Below are 12,912 nucleotides of genomic sequence, written 5' to 3'. Positions count from 1 at the left end.
CTCTCTATATATATACACACATATTCATCCATTTGTACCTTTTAGGCATGTTGGCGATATAAGGTTCCCATTAGCCTATTGCAATCAACTTCACCCAATGTTCCCCCTTTAGTGCTAGTTCACAGGCTAAAGAACACATCAAAACAGTCTGGAGATTATTGTTTCACATAACATGATGCAAATCAGATTCTTCTCTGTATCCCTCTTTGTACATCTGGTTCAGATGTCAGGAACCTGTGCTTTCAATTACAGACTCCTGGGCGTGTAAGCCTTCCTTAGGCAGGACTGGCACAGCAAATGTGTCTACAAAATGAAATGGGAAGTCTTAAAAGGAGGAGTGCAGCTTTGGCTTGGTAAACTTTATTTGATTAATTGGTATGAGCCACAGAGGGCTGTGTGTTAAGGATTTGATTGTTTAAGGCTATTTTGTTCGATAACAGTATGTGTGAAAAAGATCTTGGAGTCTTCGTGGACAGCAAGTTAAATGTAAGGAAATAATGTCATGCAGCAGCAAAAAACAAAACAAAAAACAACAACAAAACAAAATGGGATTTTCACCTGCATCAATAGTATAGTGTCTAGATCAGAGCTTCACAAACTTTTTAAACAGAGGGCCGGGTCACAGTTCCTCAAACTGTTGGAGGGCCGGATTATAATTTGAAAAAAAAACAAAACACCATGAATGAATTCCTATGCATACCACATATCTTATTTGTAGTGCAAAAATCACTTAAAAACAATACAGTAATTAAAATGAAGAACCATTTTAACAAATATAAACTTATTATCTCAATGGGAAGTGTGGGCCTGCTTTTGGCTGATGAGATAGGATTGTTGTCATTGTTGTTGTGTGCTTTCAAGTCATTTCAGACTTAGGTTGACCCTGAGTGAGGGCCGGGTAAATGACCTTGGAGGGCCGCATCCGGCCCCCGGGCCTTAGTTTGAGGACCCCTGGTCTAGATTCATGCTACCTCTCTATTCTGCCTTGGTCAGACCACACCTGGAATATTGTGTCCAATTCTGGGCACCAGAATTGAAGGGAGATGTTAACAAGCTGGAATGTTTCCGGAGGAGGGTGACTAAAATGATCAAGTTTCTGGAGAACATGCCCTATGAGGTGCAGCTTAATAAGCTGGGCATATTTAGACTGCAGAAGAGAAGGATGAAATGAGACATGAGATAAGACATGATGGCCATGTATAAATATGTGTGGGTAAGTCATAGAAAGGAGGTAGCAAGCTTGTTTTCTGCTGCCCTGGAGACTAGGACGCGGAACAATGGTTTCAACTACAGGAAAGGAGATTCCATCTGAACATGAGGAAGAACTTCCTAACTGTGAGCACTGTTCAGCAGTGGAACTCTCTGCCCCGGAGTGTGGTGGAGGCTCTTTCTTTGGAGGTTTTTAAGCAGAGGCTGGATGGCCATCTGTCAGGGGTGCTTTGAATGCAATTTTCCTGCTTCTTGGCAGGGGGTTGGACTGGATAGCCCATGAGGTCTCTTCCAGTGTTCCTTGTGTGTTGCTCCAATAAGAAATGGAAAAGAAAGTATTAGAGAGCTGGGAAAAGTGCTGAAAAGGTGATCAAAATGAGCAGCAATTTACTAATGGAAAAAAGGTTGGGACCTTTCAGTTTAGAAACAAATTAAGTCAAAGAGAATATGACAGAAGTGTATAAAATTTTTCATGGTGTGGACAAAGTGAGTAGGACTATGAACTAGTTATGATTTTATTGCCCTGAGATCTTTAGCTAAAGGGCAGGATATAAATATTTAAATAAATAGATAAAAATAAACAAGCCATTAAAATCATTTTTCTAACTTGTTTTTGCAGTGACAAGGTGGAACAGAGTTACTTTTAGATGTTCAAAGGAATGGCAGTGGGCAGTTTGCCTCTAACTCATTGCTTTCTCTGTGTGTAATGTTGCAGTATGAACAAAAGGGGAGAGAAGACATACGGAGACTAGGAAAGGTTGCAGTTGCAAAATATTTCCCATTTTCTCAGACCCCCATCTACACTGCCATATAATCCAGTTTCTGAATCCAAATTATCTGCTTTGAACTGGATTATAGGGCAGTGTAAACTCATATAATCCTGTTCAAAACAGATAATCTGGATTCAGAAAGTGGATTATAGGGTGATGTAGACCTTTCCAAAGTGCCATATAATCCAAATGATCAAAGCAGATAATCCACATTATCTGTTTTAAACTGGATTATATGAGTCTACACTTCCATATAATCCAGTTCAAAGCAGATAATATGGATTTTATATGGCCATGTAGAAGGGGCCCCATACTCATAATATCCAAAGTGCAATGCCTGAGTAGTTACTTGGAGGAAACTAGAGAGCATTCAGTATCCATAGTGGTAACGTGTTGGTAATGGGTAATGCAGAAAATTACTCTCCCAAACTACGGTAACAGTAATAAGCACTGGATGACCAGGGTACTGAATGAAGGAAATAGTGCCATTTAAAAAGCAGTACTTTGTGCTTCATGTTCATCCAATAAATGGTGGAAGAATATATGAAAGGGAGTCCTTCACAGTGTTCCAGTTATATTACAGAATTTCTAGTAAAAGATGTAGTGATGGCTATTTACTTGAATGAAGAAAACTAGACAAATTCATGCAAAATTATCCCAACATTAATGCATATTTAGTTTAGTTTTTTCTTCCTCCTGCTAATGCTCATAATTCCTAAATGATGTTGATGTGCTTATTTCAGGGGAATTGTTAGAAGGGTAGATTGACTTCTGCAGAGAGAGGAAACAATCGAAATCCTCTGGGAAGTTGCCAGAGTCAATCTGTGCCATTATGTTAACAGCATCCTTGGTGTGACATTGATAGAGGAAAGGCCACATCCTAAATTAGATCACTTGATGGTACTGATTTGATTAAGAGTCCTTGCCTGCTGCATTGCAAACATCAGAGTTTTTTTAACTAGCTTTCTAACTATTCAGCCCATCATCTGGCAGAGCTGAAGAACTGAATGCCGGATGTGTAAAAGGCAGTGGAATGTGAAGAAAAGCACTGGAATGTGATTGAAAATGCCTTAAAACATAGATGGGAATCATGCATGTGAACAACTTTGGAGTGTTTTGGATTCTGGAATACCAGATTTAGGATTGCCAACCTTCAGAAACAGCATTGGAATGCAACACTCATAATCCCTGACCATCTGGTATTGATGGACCTTGGATGCAGGGACAGCTGGAAGTCTCAATGTTCCCTGTCTGATACCATAAACATTTTTGTTGTTGTTCAAGTCACATACAAACACCAATTTCCAGTTTTTAAGGGAAGACATATGGCCTCCTTGTAAAATATAACTTTCTCATTACTTTCCAATAACAGCTATTTCAATCAGAAAGTAAAATACATACTTACAAAGATACATGCAACATCATTCTGCTGTTTTTCAGTACAGTCACAGTAGATAGCCTAAATAATGGTGTAATGTCTTTGAAGTTTCTGTCCACACATGCTTGGCAGGGAATGTCTTTTTCTTGGGAGGTTTTGAAGAAAAATCTTTGGCATTTGTGATGAGCAACTATCTAGCCCTTGTAACCGGGAGAGGTTTACAAGCCAAGAGTATCTTTGTTGTGGTAAGCCACTTCCTCTTTCTCTGCTTACAATTGTTTTAGAGTACAAACTCTGAATTGAAACTTTAAAAGAGGAGAGTAAACAATATATTTTTCTACATTTCTCTGAACAAGAATCTTTAGGGACAATTATTCTGGACATGCCAAGCATCATATCTTAGTTCCTAAAATGCATACCGTGAGTAGGATTGGGGAGAATAAGAGTTTAAAATGTTATTTTAGTATATCTACTGTATTTTAATTTTGTTTCTACCACACTGCTACTATTTAATTACTTTTAAACTTTTGTATTGCACCTTTTAAACTTGCCTAGTGTGGAGTGTTAGCCACCTTGAGTCCCCACGGGGAGAAAGGCAGGGTATAAATAATAATAATTATTATTATTATTAGCATTTCTATCTCGTCCTTCTCACCTCCGAAGAGGGACCCTGAACAGCTACGAGCAGGCACCATTGGGTGCCAAACAATAAATAACAAAGCATAAAATAGACTTAGCATACATTAAAAGCAATTAAAAATACACATTAAAAACAGTTCACCATTTTAAGTCGTATTCCAAATCAGTTCATTGCCATTCACTAAAACAATCTTGATCCCATAACCAGGGTTTGAGCTTCTTCCAGAAGGTCATGAGGGAGAAGACAGATCTGAGACCATAGATTTGGAGGGGAAACTGGGGGGCCTGCAGGGGAGGAGGTGGGTGACATTCCACTTCTTTGGGCTTCAGGTTAACCCATGATGGATCATGGGTTTGGGGCCTGTGTAGAAGGGCCCTGAGTTGGTAAGACCTGAGTAAGACTGCTGACAATAGCATGAATTGGGAAACATCTCCATTGTAAAATTAATGCAGTCTGACACATTTTAGTTGCCATGGCTCAATGGTATGACACCCTGGAATGTGCCATTTGGTGAGGTACTGGACTACAACTCCCATGATTCCATAACATTGAGTAATGGGAGTTGAAGTGGTATCAAACTGTATTAATTTTACAGTGTAGATGTACCCTAGGAGGCCTCTCATTCATAGGGTTGCCATAAATTGTCAAATTGATAACAGTTAATAACAAGAACAAATGTAGCCCCTGCAAACAGCTTGGGGTAAAAGTTACAGCAATGAGATAAAGAAACAATTACTAAGCAGGTATCTGATATCCCTTTAAAAAAGACATTTCATTCAATTGTAAATATGGGCCAGACATCTTGGCTGAGGCTGAATTTCTTTCCATTTACCTTGCAATTTGCAGAGGATTACTGAAATCCGAGCGAGAGGATAATACTAATTAGAGATCATCCCATTGAATCTGGCATACGAGGGAAAAGACGAGACTTATGTGGCTTGTAATAATGGCCCTTCTATGAACCAGATGTACAGATATCCTTTTGATCTCTGTAACACCAGACAACTCAAGAAATGTAGTGAGATTCATGTTTCATCTCTATTTTTAATCTTGTAGCCACAGCACCGGACACCGAGTTCAAAGGGATGAAGCCAGAGACAGTCATTAGCAGGTCCAGTTCAGTTCCACAGCAAGCAAGAAAAAAAAGAAAGAAAGAAGTAGAAGAACTGCCAGGTTTGAAGGCTCACTGACCGTCTGGGACTCAGAACCTTTAACTAAAATGGGTGGGTGAATGTGGTTTAGCCTAAGTAATGATTTCAAGAACGGTGGCTTTGCTACCAGCTCATTTAAACAAACAGTATCATCCTAAGTACACTTGCTAGAAAGTATCTCCCATTGATTTTTTCTATGACTAAATATTCTTTTCTGCAGCAAATAATATTATGGGTGAAAGCCCCATCAGTATGCATTGTTATTTTCAGCACATCCCAATCCAACTGGGGAGTTTCACCTTCTGGCACTATTTATGGTTTCATTTTAAATTGTCGCATCATAGGATTTTCATGGTAAAATACATTCAAAAATGGTTTACGGTGCCTTCTTCTGCATAGCATTAGCATGCTATAATGCCAAAGATCATCTGCCAATGTTTGCCCCCAATACTCCTGCTGTTTGGCACATTTTAGTCTGGATTCTCAGCAAAAGCTTGTCTGCAGTGTGTGGTCTGCCACTTCATGCCGTTTTTCACCAGATAACTCATGAGCCCAGCAACTAACAGTACTGCAATCAACAGTGTCATAGCCATGCACCTTCTTCAGTCTCTTGTGGATGTTCCCCACTGTCTCATTCTCACAAATCAGGAACTCATTTTTTGAATTTATTTACAGTATTTATATTCCGCCCTTCTCACGGTGCATATATACATGGCAAACATTCAATGCCATTAGACGTACAACCTATATATACAGACACAGAGGCAATTTAATATTTCAGCTTTTTGGCTTCATGAGGATATGCTCGATTCTGGCCACAGGGGGAGCTGCCGCTTCACCGTCCACTTGTGACACCAAGTCCTTGATGGAGTACTTCCTTATTCTTATGCACGCTGCTGGAAGGTTTTTATGGTGTCATAAATTAGTTAAATTAGCCTCCCCACATAAAGCGGTAACTAAATTTCCTACTTGATAGATGCGACTGTCTTTCAGGCTGCATAGCTCAACAACAAGCTAGACAATTAATGGTTGGGAGCACACACCGACTTGGGCTGGCTTCGAACTCATGACCTCTCCATCAGTAGTGATTTAATGCAGCTGGCTACTAACTAGCTGCGCCACAGCCTGGTCCAATCACAGCTTGTTGCTTCTGATGGATATCAAGAGCAGCCGCCATCATGGAGGTGTGCTATGACAATGCCACATGCCGGAGCAGGTTGAATTAAATTTGAATAGAAGTAATCAGCAAATAGCAAAGATGTAAAATAAAATTTTGATTTTTTAAAAAATGTGAATTTACTACAAACAACAATTAGATAGAAGACAGTAAGAAAAGATGAAGTCTACATTATACATAGATAAACTCAGTCAAGGAAGCCACACCCCTGTCCCTGTAAAACCTGACCAAGGCTCTTGATAATAGGGTAACTTGATTATTCTCTTTCATGTGTATATGTGCTTGTATGTATGTGCTTTCAAGTCACCTGTCAACTTATAGTGACCCCAAGAATTTTGTAGAATTTTCCTAGACAAGGAATCCTAGGAGGTGGTTTTGCCAGTTCCTTCTTTTGAAATACAGACAATAGCACCTGGTCTTCGTCAATGATCTCCTATCCAAGTACTAAGAAGGTCTGACCGTGTTTAGCTACCAAGGTCAGTAGGGATTTGATGCCTTTAGGGCACATGTAACAAACACAAGGCCCACGGACCAAATTTAATCCACCGCATCATTTTATGTGACCCACGAGGCTTTCAATGCCAGGGCAACATAGTTACATCTATACACTCCTACAGTTACAAATGGTCCTTTGAAGTCAACTATAAGGCAGGTGTGACCCTTGATGAAAATTGAGGACCCACACAGACCCAAAACTTGTGATGGAATACAGATTAAGCTGAAACATCCAAATGATGCCTCAGATTAATCTGGATTTTAAAAACAACTGAAAAGATCTGGACTCTACTGCAAGGTCTGGATCTTTTCAGGTGTTGGGACTGGGGTGATTGACTTTTAGGACTACCTTCCATGATCCCGGGGGTCAATCCCTATTGCTATCCCAGTTCTTCAAGCTCTAAGAGCCCAAAGGATTGGGATGACATGCCCACCCTCCCCTCTCAGCCCCCTGTTTTCCTTCTAAACTTACCAGAGGATCCTGGCTGTATCCTCAGGCCCCCCAGAGAAAGATTCCCATGTGTTGACCTGGAGGGCATGCAGCCCTCCCCCAAACAAAATCTTGAGGTTGGGGCTGCTGTGGGGCCTCAATCCCAAGAGGAACTAGGATTTAAAATCCCTGTTCCTCTCGGGATTTGGGCTTGTCTGGAAGTTCCCTGAGTTTGATACTCCTGCTTTAGTGTATTTAGGCCTGCTCATTCACAGAATTACCATAGTCAACACTGATTGGACAGCAGTTCACAGCAACAACCTTCACTTCAGATTCACACACAAACACACATATTGGCTGACTATACCATTAATGTAATCTGAAGCATGCAGAAATCTTTTCATCTGGTGCAAGTTTGGCTAAACAGAAGTCATCACATGGACTTTGAGAAGCATCCTGGGAGGCTTCCAGGATGCTTCTTTGAAGGAGCCCGATGGAGCCCATCATACAGCGTAAGGCTGCTTCCGGTGGGGCTCCATAAAGGAAGCATCCTAGGATGTTGCCCAGCATGGTGAATTCATGGGGCAGTGGAGGAAACCGTTGCCCTGTGCCCTGCATCACCTAATGCACCGCTTTCCCCATCATGTGGGGGAAAGTGACACTGCCCAGCTTTCCCTTGTTCTATCTAATGGGAAAATGGGAAGCCTCCCGTCTTCTCATTAGACAGAATGGGGGGAACCTGGGCAGTGTCAATTTCCCCCACGTGATGGGGAAAGTAGTGCAGCAGGCAATGTAGGGGGCTGGGCGATGACTTCCCCCACTGCCCCACAAATTCACCACAATGCTTGGCGAATCCCCCTGCTGTCGCTCACCTTCAGGACCTCAGTGTGATGAGATCCTAAGAATGTAACATAGAACTAATCATTCCTTCCTCTAAAAGGCAACTCTTTAATACAGGCTTCATGTCTAATTAAATAGTGGATACATCATTAAACTCATTATCCAGCAAAAAAAATATGGAATGAAGTCATGTGATACCATGCCTTTAAAAAAAGAAAGAAAGAAATATTTTTCCAGTGAAGACACTTTTCTTTTGCAGCTGATATTGGATGACTAATCTGCCACTTTGTGCGCTTTGAAAATGGACATAATTAGCTGTTGAGGAAAACTTTTTTTATTCCCTCCAGCAGTGCGGACTTAGTCAAGGAGCAGTGGAGCAAAGGACTAGAGAGAGAAAGAGGGGAGTTCCTGGCTGGAACATTTCCTGAAGAAACCACTTTTACAAAGAGAAAAGAAAAGAAAAGGAGATTTTCATCCTTTGCAACAATGTTCTGAGAAATGTTCAATGTTCTATTCAAGCAAAAGGGGTGGAAAACTCAACATTTTAATTAAAACAGTCATATAAAAGCATATTTTAGAGGGCACAGGAAAGGGCAAATTTCATTGCAAGCGTTCTTGGTGGAATTACCTCAGCTATAATTGCTCCAGAGGAAAGCAGCTAAGGCCTCACACTAAAACAAATACTAAAATGTCTCTTTTGTTTGACAAACACTGATCATGCAAGGATGCAGGCAGCTATCTTTGGCCCTGAGCAGAGTCACAAAAGGATGCTTTAAAGTTCCTGGAAGTTCCCCTTGTTCAGCGTAGTTCCTGTTTGGAAAGGGGAAAAAACTGTTTTAGAAAATAGCCTTTTCACAGGAACATTGTCACCGCTTCTTTAAATATCGTGTGCCTTATTTATCTCTCCCACACTCTGTTTTTAAAATGTGTTTGGAATGAAACTTGCTTCACAGGAAACGATATGCGCAAAGCTTGTTTAAGATCTAAATAGGCTTCCTTTGCTGAGATAAACAGTTTCAGATGTTTGCATTTGTGGGTTTAAAGGACTTGGATGGGTCCAGGTGGGACACCTTTTGAGAATCTGGAGCCCAGAAATAGAAAGAAGGAATGTGGAAACTGAACAAATCAGTTCATTTAATCAGCATAGTTAAGTGTCTTTTTTTTCCAGGACTGCACCATTTGATGGAAACCATGTGGTAAAATCACATTATATGTGCATGTGTGTATTTCTGTGTATTAATCATGTGAAATAGATATATATTTTTGTGTATGAGCTCAGGTTTGTGTCTCTTTTTCAGTCAATCCAGGAGAAGCCGGTGAACTCTCCTTCTGCCAGCAGACAAAAGCTCCATCTACACTGCCATATAATGCAGTTATAAAACATTAATGCAGTTAAATTGCATTATGAAAGGCATTATATGGCAGTGTAAATGGGGCCAAAAACTTTTTATGTTTGAAGAAACTTTGGACTATTTAGTGGGTATAGTTAGAAGGCATTTTTCATGCAGATGTGCTGCATTTTGATATTCAGCGCTATGTTCCAAATACTTAAAAAAGTTTATTAAGTGCAGACACTATTCCAATGGCTTTCATTTACTTGCATCCAATAAAATATGTCATCTCTAGGAATTTTCTAGATCTTTCAGGTAATGCTTCAGGATTTACCAGTTACTGCATTCTTATAGCGGATATCTCTATAAGAATTTTCAATGTTTTTCAGAAAGACTGTATGGACTTCATCACACGCAATAAAATTAGTGTTTCTACACATTTAAGAAATGGCTACTATGGAGCCTATCACATAATGCAAGCTCCTACCATGGGTTCCATGTATTTTGCTGTTTATAAAGTATGTTTTTTTTCCTATGCTTTCTTTTTTAATTCCTTATGTAGAGACGTGTAAAAATGTGAAATTTATCATGTGATGGGAATTCCCCATTGTCCACCTGTAAAGATAACTATGACGTCATTCTGGAGGGAAGAGCTGAGATGGGCATCATAGAATCCTTTCTTCCATCATAATCTTAAGAACTGAGGAGAAAGGAACAGTAATTTATATCTTTTAAATAATGTAAATTCAATAGAGTTACCTTTTGAATTGAGAAGTATCTGTACTTATAAATTTCAATATAGGATAATATAGAATAGAAGAAATCCCGTGTAATGCTCTCTTGTTAAAAACTACTTCCAGGAGTACAAATACAGAGGATTTCTTCAAGTAAAAGAAAATGGGGAAGGAGACAATGGGAGGAGAATGTCTCCCATGTGATGAGAATGCAAACGGATAATTTGAAAAGGAAGCTGAATGAAGGAAAATATGTGATGGGGGTAGGAAAATCATTAATTTAATTTCTAAATGGGGTGTTGGAAAACTTAAGGAGAAAATAATGATCCCCAATGCTTTATTTATTGAGTGTGATGAAGACCTAAGTAGTTTATAGTGAAAATAATTTATTTCAATAGCTCTCGCTGTACCAACAGTAAATTTAGGAATGTATCCTCCATGGATAGGAAGTTGTATTGTACTTACATATTTCCTTTTAAAACATTATACTATATGTTGTACCAAGAAGCGTTAACAATTTTAGTATTTTACGACGCTATAAAGAAAAAGATTGGAAAATGCCCGGTGACCAAGAGAAAGGAGAAACTCCTGATGGCTCTTCGTCATAGAGGATGGAGCAACAGCACCCCTCTGTAGACTGGATTAGAGCTCAACCTCCAAGGTGCCAAAAACTGGCTGTCGACACAACATACCTCCTTTCTGCAGGGCCGTAGCCAGAAAAAAAGATCGGTAAGGGTTGAAAATTTCGGGGGGGGGGGGGGGTTGAAAATTTGGGGGGGGGTGGAAACCTGCCTCCTAGCTCACAATGAAGCAAAGAGCACAGCAGGGGGCAGAGCAGCCTTCAATAGCCTGCAGCTCCACCCCTGTCAACCACCTCCACCAAGTCTGGCCTCCTTAATGAGAGCATTCAACACCCCCTTCACTACATTGGCTATTGCTGCAAGTAATGACAGTGTGAATAACTTGTCAATATTTGCTTGAGATAGTGCTTGCAGTTCTGGTGGGACTCTTAATTTTTTGCATCTCATAGACTTAGCATGGGGATTTGGTTAAGTAGTTAAAATTCATGAGTAAACCAGGTTTTTTTAACCTGAAAATTTGGGGGGGGGGTTGAACCCCTACCCCCCCCCCCCCCCCGGCTACAGGCTTGCTTTTCTGTTCTGTCTGCCTCAGTCCTGTCTGTCCAAAACAGCACTGAATGTTTGCTGCGTATGTGGACTCTGATCCGCCTTGAGTCCCTTTGAGGAGATAGGACGGAATATAAATAAAGTGTTACTATGGTTATGATGATTATTATTCATTATCTACTTTAAATTATATAAATAATCTGTGGATATTTTTTTTCTTAATGTTCAGCTGCTTTTGAACTACAGAATAAGAGCAATCCATTGATTATATTATTATATTGCATCAGAAATCAGATTATACATATTTATATAATTCAGTACATAGAAAAATAAAAGTTTATGTACATACTGATTTTTCAAATGAATCTAATGCTCCCCTTTTGACTTGATCACTTCTGAACAACTTGATAGGCTAAATGTATTGTTTTTATTATACATATTCCCCCACAGGGCCGGCAATCCAGGAGAAAAAGAGGACCATAGCATATTACAAATTCCATGTTTGCAGCCAGTTCAGTCTGAAAAAAGATAAAACATAATGTGTTGCATGCTATCATTGAATGAAAAATGAAGACTGATAAATGTTGAAGTAATGCTTATTTTGTTATTTTTGGTTTATTATCCTGACACATGCTGCTTTAGGAAGAATTTTGGCTCCCGTTGACTTGCATAGCTAGAATAATTATGCTCAATATGCTCTTAGACTAAAGCAGCAGTTCTTTTTTTACCCCTGACTAGAGCTGAGAAAAGAAAACAGGAGGGAAGTCTATTCCGAAAACAAGGTTGCTTCTCATGCAACACCCTTTATGCTATGGAAAGGAATTAAGGTTAGAAAATTATATAGATGGGCAAAATTTAAGAAGGTTACTTTTTTGGTAAAATTTATTTCTTATCCCCATCTCCCTATGCTTTGCAGTAGGAAACAATGAAATACAGCAACAAATAAACACACAACACAGTTAAGAACACAAATGGAAATTAAAATATATATTCTCCGTTGAATGAGAATAATATTCATTTAAGAAGCCTGCATATGGACAACAATCCATTCATAATTTAAAAACTCATAATTTCAAAACCATTTGGATAGGCCTGCCAGAAGAGATTGGTCTACAGTACTGTTTTAAATGTGGATGGGTATATCCGGCTGTTGAATCTCTTCTGGCAGGTCAGTCCACAATCCTAGGACGGCTGATTTTAAAGTCATTTGGTTAAGAGTTTCAAGCCTAGTTCTGGCCAACTGAAATAAATGTCCCCAGAAGACCTGGGTGTACAGGGTGGATCACAGAATCAGAAGCAACCCCAACCATAACTTGGCCCCAAACCATGTAGGGATTTAAAGGTAAACCAATTAATTTATACCTTGAATTATTTTAAATGTAGGTGTAATAAAAGCACTCCCAGATGCACCAATAACCATTCAGGCTGTGCTTGTTTTTGTGCTTTTTCAAGTTTCCAAACTTGGTATAGAAGTAGCCTCAGCTCATTGCAGAAGTCAAGATGAAATTACTAGTGTGTGCATGACCATTATAGGTCATCTTGCTTTACTTACTTAGGCAATCCCTCGTTGTCTGAGTAGGATTGTCTTCCAAGATTGGTGTACTGACGGTGGGTACATAGGTGACTGTGG

At 39.6% G+C, this 12,912-nt stretch overlaps 1 long non-coding RNA gene across 2 annotated transcripts in view; it reads left to right on the top strand.

Annotated features, from left to right (window-relative positions):
• LOC137097100 (uncharacterized) overlaps positions 1-12,912 on the top strand; it is a 72,163-nt gene that overhangs the window by 46,642 nt on the left and 12,609 nt on the right. For both annotated transcript variants that reach the window (XR_010909977.1, XR_010909978.1), the window contains exon 2: positions 5,054-5,220. This is a non-coding gene — a long non-coding RNA (uncharacterized lncRNA). The remainder of the gene's footprint in view (positions 1-5,053; positions 5,221-12,912) is intronic.

The sequence above is a fragment of the Anolis sagrei genome, chromosome 5 (genome assembly GCF_037176765.1).
Source record: "Anolis sagrei isolate rAnoSag1 chromosome 5, rAnoSag1.mat, whole genome shotgun sequence".
NCBI classification, from domain to species: domain Eukaryota; kingdom Metazoa; phylum Chordata; class Lepidosauria; order Squamata; family Dactyloidae; genus Anolis; species Anolis sagrei.
This window is presented reverse-complemented; position numbering and strand designations above follow the sequence as displayed.